This window comes from Magnolia sinica, chromosome 2 (assembly GCF_029962835.1).
Source record: "Magnolia sinica isolate HGM2019 chromosome 2, MsV1, whole genome shotgun sequence".
Classification (NCBI taxonomy): Eukaryota; Viridiplantae; Streptophyta; class Magnoliopsida; order Magnoliales; family Magnoliaceae; genus Magnolia; species Magnolia sinica.
This window is the reverse complement of record NC_080574.1, coordinates 93,382,050-93,389,709: the sequence shown is the minus strand read 5'-3', so window position 1 is coordinate 93,389,709 and position 7,660 is coordinate 93,382,050. Positions and strand designations below refer to the sequence as shown.

Below are 7,660 nucleotides of genomic sequence, written 5' to 3'. Positions count from 1 at the left end.
GACAAGACTGCATAGGATGGGCAGGACTAGAACATGTGGCATATGCCTCGACTTGAGCTGTTTGTGGTGGTCCATTATTTAATACCAGAGCATCAACTTTCTTTGTCAGGTTATCAAGCTTGGCGCTCAGCTCTGGCATGACTCCTATCTCATATATACCACTTCTCTTTTGTGGTTGGGGACTTCTGTCACCTCTATTTGAATAATCCCATTGCTGGGAATTTTCGCACAAGGTTTCAAAGAAGTTCCACGCTTCGACATCACTTTTGGTCATGAATGACCCTCCACTGGTGGCATCAACCATGCGGCGGTTCTGTGGTGTCAGACCGTCATAGAAGTATTGAACTTGTTGCCACTTCTCAAAACCATGGTGAGGACATTTAAGAAGCAAGTCCTTCCATCTTTCCCAACATTCATGAAAGTGCTCGCCCTCTTTTTGTGTGAAGTTAGTAATTTCTCTACGGAGGGCATTGGTTTTGTGAACGGGGAAGAACTTGTTTAAGAACTTCTTAGACAGTTGGTCCCATGTAGTGATAGATCCAACTTCTAGAGAATTCAACCATGCTTTCGCCTTATCCTTCAAAGAAAAAGGAAACAGGCGTAGGCGGATCGAATCGTCTGAGAAGTTTTGGAACTTAAAGGTGGAGCAAATGTTTAAGAATTTTTTCACATGATGATATGGGTCCTCCTTGTCCAATCCATAAAAGGATGGCAACAATTGTATGACTCCAGGTTTAAGTTCAAAGTGTGCTGCCGTAGTGGTTGGCAAGACTATGCATGAAGGCACATTAAATTGGACAGGAGCTGAATAATCTTTGAGAGCTTTAACTTCAGTCTCATTCGCCATTTCAACAGGATTATTTCTCAATCTTTCACGAATTGCTCTTTCAATCTCAGGATCAAACGGTGCTAGTTCTATATTCAGAGATCTACATCCTAGCATAAACTATGTTATTGCAATGTAAGAAAGAAGACTAAACTAAGAAGCAACCTAAGAGAAATAAAACTAGACCTAGAAACTATGAGATTCTAAAACAAGTTAAAACTATATAAATAAGAATGGGAAGAAAGAACCCGGAAAAGGAGATGATTGATGTCTGAAGAATAGGGAGCTCCTCCTTCACTTCCAATTTGGAGATCTATGTTAGAATCTAACTTAGAAATTTATGTCAGGATCCTACAAAACAGGAAATAGGTTAGTTTCTAAAATCAAGAAAAGAACTCTAAGTTAGAAAAAATCCTAAGCTATGAATTATGATAAGAGAGAATCCCAAATTCAATTTGGAACGAAACAGTCCCCGGCAACGGCGCCAAAAACTTGATGTTTTATTTAAACCAACACGATTTAAATGATTTTTAAACTCGCAAGTATACGAATCAGATGCAGATACGGTACGTATTACGAGATCGTTCCCACGAGGACTAATCGTCACAATTCAAATCTATAACTCTCCTTAACTAATCCAACAAATAATGAACTAAACTACTAAGCACAATTTTAGGAAAAAAAAACAATTAAGAACAGGGAAGAAAATTCAATCAGAGAGAGAGCACTAGGACTTTCGAATCCACCCCTAATTATCCTAACCCTTGTTTTGTCTGTTGATTCACCTTGACCTAGATTGATACCACTTATATAGAGAAAGCACAATCTGTGTCCTTAATCGGGCATACAGACTGTCTAATTCCTTTAAGCAATGCCATGAATGACATATCCCATGTCCTTGGTCGGGCACATGGAATGTACAATTCATTAAAGCACCCTGTTTCTTCCTCTATAGGAAACCTGTTCTTGATCAGACACAAGCACCTATAATAGGCATCCAAACAACATCCATATATATACTTTGGTCAAGTTCATAGATGGAGAAGTATAGAATTTAAACCCATAAAGCCCACTTAGAGAAAGAAACAAATTAATTGATATTCAAAGTAAATCAACCAAAACAAAAGCTAATCAAATTAGGAGCTTCATCTCAGCCCTAGCTGAGAGATTAGTGACCCATAAAATCCATTAAATAGATGAAATAAAATTCATAAAAACAAGGAACATCAAACCGATCGATCTCTCTCTTCTTTCTTCTCTTTCTTCTCTTTCTTCTCTCCCTTGCTCTAGGTCTGGAATCCTCTGGTTCTCCCCCAAAACGAGCTCTCTCTCTCTTTCTTATAGCAGCTGGAAGGACGGTGGAGAGTTTTTGCCACCTAGGCAATGGTAATGGCTGCCCCAGTAAGTGGATGGACGGTTTGGATTGTCCATTTGGACACTAGGTGGGCCCCACAACCGACGACCGCGGTTCGGTTCCGTGGACGCTGCAGCGGCGACTGGTTTTTTTTTGGATTTTGAAAGAGAGAGACGGGTCAGCGCTCTCGCTGACCGTCCCAGCCATCCGGTGTAGTGCCAGCGCACGTGCGCTTTACGCACACACTCACGCATGTGGGGCCCAATGTAATGTTCTGGAGGAATCTGCACCGTCCATCTTCTTTGTCATATAATTTCAATCGTCAACACCAAGTTTGAAGCAGTTCCAAATATCAGGTGGGCCCCAAATTGGAGATTAACGGGCTGATTTGTCAGTTGGCTCACTTCCCGAGATCTTTAATGGATGAAAATTAATATGTACGGTTAATTTATGGCCCTCATCCCATGTATGAAGTTTTGAACTGATCGGATGGCGGGAACCATGTGATCTTGCATTCTGGACCCTTTTTGGGCCTCTTTATCGTGCTTTCCTCAGATCCCAGGCATGTAAAATCTTCACTATTGGTTTTCTGGAGTCCATCCCATGCTCTGGAGACTTTGGATCATAAAATCCATGCCTTTAATATCAATTTTCAATACACACTCCTGATTTCATCCTGTAATAAAAACACGAGTAAAACACTCCATTAAGCCTCATCATGTACGTCAATTTAGGCAATTACTGGGGTCTGATATGCAATATTTGACCCTGATCACTTATCTTAGAAATTCTCTCGGAATTCGCAACGCGTGGCGTTTCATCGAAAAAATACGCGGGCCCACATCTCCTCGATAATCGGAATCAGCCTCGACAATCAGAATCGGTCTCGATAATCAGCCTTGACAATCAGAATAACCTCGATAATCAGAACTGGCAATCGGCCATAACAATCAGAATTGGCAATCGATCACGATAATCAGCCTCGACAATCGGCATCGATGAGAATAGGCCCAACAAGGCCTAAGGGAAGGTCACAATATGAACATTTAACCATCATTGCCCATCAACGTGGACATTCAACCAACATTGCTCCCAGGGAGTGGCCCACATAGAGCCAAACATGTAGTGGGCCCATGGCCTCACACAAGGGTCTTATACATCAAGTGGGCTGCATCACATGGGCCGAAAATACATATCAATGGGCCTCATCATATGAGCCGTAATCACATTATAATGGGCTACAACAACATCACAATTACCACACCATATGGGCCGAAAATACATCTCAATAGGCCACGACGCATGGGCCCTAGTACATCATAATGGGCCGCAACCCATGGGCCTCAAATACAATAAGTGGGCCGCATCCACGGGCCGCACCAAAGGGCCTCAAATATATCCGGGTGGGCCCCATGGATGGGCCATAAATCCATCAAGGCAGGCCCCACATGGCACATACAACATGGTAGGTTCCACACATGCGTGGGGCCCATGCTGCAGGGCAACATGAATGAAACACAATATCATGGTGGCGACCCACACCACCTGTAACGCTGTAAAAATCAGGGGTCGAGTAAAGCTCAAATCCTGAGTTCTAATGCATCACTTATGCAACATAGATAATGATGTTTCAATGTTGTCCATATTAGTGCATTAAACATGAGTGGGATTACACTAATACAGTATATCATACTTTAGAGTTAATGTAATTAAGCATGTGGAAGACTGAGATAGGTATATAAAGTATATGTACACTACCAAAAAATTGAGCAAAGGCTACGGACTATGTTAGTATTTTGCTACGGATATAAACCGTAGCTATATTTACTACGGATTTAATCCGTAGCTAAAATGTTGCCACGCCACGACTAATTAACGATGGTGTAAGGGGCTCTATAGGGCCCAAAAAAATATATATTTTCTATCTAAGCCGTTCATATATTTTAAAATATTATTTTAGTGCATGAAACCAAAAATCAGGTAGATTGAAGCTTCAAGTGGACCACACGGTAGGAAACATGGAGATTAAATCACATGTGCTTCCTATGGTGTGGTCAACTTGGGCCTTCAATCTACTTTAAATTTGAGATAATGAAGTAAAAATATTTATAAAAATTAATAGACGGAATGGATAAACCAAATGCATCATGGTGGGCCCCATGGAGCCCTTAACAAGACCGTCTATGGGTCCGTCTTACCCAATCGACGCCCCAAATGGGCGCGCGCTCAAAACAGAGCCGCGCCCATAAAATTCCTCAATCTCCCTCTTTCTCTCTCTCTCTCTTTCTCTCTCTCTCTCTCCGTTCCCTAACCTTCTCTCTCTCTCCCTGTCTGTTCCCTAACCCTATTTCTCTCCCGATCTCTGCTCCATCTCCCTAATCCTCTCTCTCTCTCTCTCTCTCTCTCTCTCTCTCGGTTTATTCCACCTCAGAAAATGAGAGAGTGCATCTTGATCCACATCGGTCAGGCCGGTATCTAGGTCGGCAATGCCTGCTGGGAGCTGTACTGCCTCGAGCATGGCATCCAGGTCAGTGAGTTTACCTCAGATCTGAGATCTTTTTCATTAGATCTCTGCATTTTCTTACCTTTTATTTTGATTTTCCTTGATTTCTTGCTAGATTTAGGTTTCGTATGTGATATATGGTGTAGATCTCTTGAAAGAAATGATCGATCTCTTTATGGATCGCTGATAAAATGCTCTATTCTCGACAGATCTAGGGTTCATGTGTGATATATGATGTAGATATCTTGAAAAGAATGGTCGATATCTTCCTATAGATCTCTGATAAAATGCTCTATATCCTGTAATGGTTTTTCAGATCTACGGTTTTGATGCGAAAGATTGCAGAGACCACTTATAAAATGTCCAAGTTGGACCCTTTGATATCCCTAACAAACTAACAGTTGCTTTTAGATCTTTTCTCATCCAAGTGTGAAATTTAGAACCTGCTTTCGTGGAGTGTAATATCTTAGTGGAAACAAATTAGGGATGCTTGCTAGTCAAAGATGCAGGGGAAAATTACTAAACCTTTGGATCATTAAAGACAGGATGCCCTGTTACGTCCACTCCATCTAATATAAGGGAATCTGCCAGATACACATCAAATGTCAGAAGAGGTGTATAAAGTGATAAGGATAGAAAGGTGGTACTGTGAATGGCATGAAGCAATTCTTTGTATATATCCTTCTAATTGCCATTGTTTATCATTGTTGTTGATCCTGAGTTGATTGAAGCTAATTCTTGGCACATTAGTGAAGGATTTGAACCTCATAACTAGTACATATTCATCCTTCATTCATAAGTTTAAGTTCTTTCCAATCTTACCACATCAATTTCATTGGGACCAACGTTTGAAAATGCATTGTACAATAGGAAGAGGATTCATAATTTTTGTACTGACAATCTCAGGGAGAACAAATGCTATTTTTGCACCAAGGTTGAGATTTTGATTGTGTTTGTTACATATTTGAGGAAAGGGTTTTGGCACAGAAAAGCCATATGCACTATAGCTAGGATATGGGTGAGGCTCCCTTAGCATACACACGGCCTGTAACACAAGTCCGAACTGTCCAAATGGTAAGGCCCACTGAATACTTGCACGTACGGGTTTAGTCTTTGGGAATTTATCCATTCCAATTTCTATTGTGGTTAAAAAGTTGTGTTGAATGCCTAACCTTTTTTTCCCCTCATTATTTCAGGCCCTCAATGCTACTAAACTCTGAGATGACTTTTCTGGCTTATGTAACATATGCAGCTGATCAGATGGCTGGTCCAGCTGAAATTTGTTAAGCTTATTTAACTGCAAATCCAAGTAAATGGATCTTTATGAATTGACCTTGGACAAGTAACACTAGTTGTAGCTGTGACTCCAGCTCAAACTATCACTGAGTAGTTACAATCTAGGTTTTACTTAGGTTGTGTGTCATTGTAAATTTTCTTGGTAGATGAACGTATGAGGCCTACATTCTTACCCTCATAACATTATTTCACCATTCTATTAAAGACTTCGAGTAGCATTAGCCGTTTGCGATGCACTGTTGTTATTTTTTATTTTTTATTTTTTGGATTCCTTGGTCTGCTGAAACTGGAATGGGGCCACCGGAATTTTGAAGATCAATGCGATGTTGTTTGGGCTTCTCTAAGCCAGAAAGCATGTACAGGCCAGCCCATGTACATGCAAACCCATGTGCCATGGGTACGTGCACGTGAACTGGTGCACATCTCTTTTTTTCCACTTGGTGTCACCATGGCAGAGCTTGGTTGTTTACTCTTTTCGCTTTCCTCAATGTGATGAACCGGTGGTTTTAATTACATAGTGGAACTATAGGATCCTGCTCATCAGTAAACACATACTATGTGTTTGCTGACATATAGGATTTCATGCATGTGGGTCCATGGTTCAGTTATCAGAACCATTGATATAATGGTCCTATTGTACATAGTGGATACTCTTGAAATCTCCCAGATTGAAATCCTAACCCTCTTCAATTTGTGCCCTTTGTCAATTAATCGTGGAAAGTTATATTGTTCTCTCAACCATTATTGTTGGCCATGATGGTTGAGATCAAGCAATCTGATTTGAAAGGGTCCTCTAGTTAGGTTCAGATTGGATAATGCTAGCCTGAGTTGAACAAACATTCATCACAATTTAATATGATGTTGCTAGCCCATCTCAAACTAGGGCCATTGACGTTCCAAGTTTTGTTTTGTTTTGTTTTGTTTGGTTTTTTTTTTTTCTTCTTTCACTGTATTTAGTTTCTTAATTTTGTGTGATATATGTTATGAGTTCTTGTTGTTCCATCCCTTTTTAAAAATTGTTTGTGTTGAATGATCCTAATCATCTGATTATCATTGACAAAAATGATAGTTCTATGATACTTCCTTCCAAAATTTTAGGACATGCATCATGTGCAGCTGTCAAGAATGCCTAAGCTTCATAATTCATTATGAAATAAAACCTGTTATAAAAGAATATTTAGTGTTAAGGAAATATTCTTCAAAGAGGCAAGAAGCATGTGCAAAGTAGTCCTCAAGGTAAAAGTTCAATAGCATTGTGTTCCTATCATTTTCCCATACATATGAATTTCAATAGTTCTTTGTTTCTCTCATTCTTTGAGTGTCAAAGGTACATTTTTACTTCTCCAAACAAATATTCAGTTGTTATTGGATGCAACAATCCACATTTGGCATACACCTGTGTGCCAATTTATGATTAGAGCAGCCTACTTATTTATTTTATTTTATTTAAGCAGTAGAACTTATTGTATGTGATCTTGAATACTAATTGATTTATTTTTGTTATTTTTTGTAGGTTGTAGACAGAAATGGATGATGACTAAATGGGAGGATTTTTTATTAAGTATTTGGAACTAAATGGTTTCAGACTTTTGAATTGAGTTAGACACATTTAAACGGTTTATTTTTATCCTAGTGTAATCATAGAGGGCACATCTAAACTCATTTAACCTCTACTGTGTAA

The 7,660-nt window shown here is 39.7% G+C and overlaps 1 non-coding gene across 1 annotated transcript; it reads left to right on the top strand.

Annotated features, from left to right (window-relative positions):
• The first annotated feature begins 362 nt into the window (after positions 1 to 362).
• On the top strand, positions 363 to 469 carry LOC131238117 (small nucleolar RNA R71). The gene has a single exon (XR_009167531.1). It is a non-coding gene; the product is annotated as a small nucleolar RNA R71 (small nucleolar RNA).
• The last annotated feature ends 7,191 nt before the right edge of the window (positions 470 to 7,660 follow it).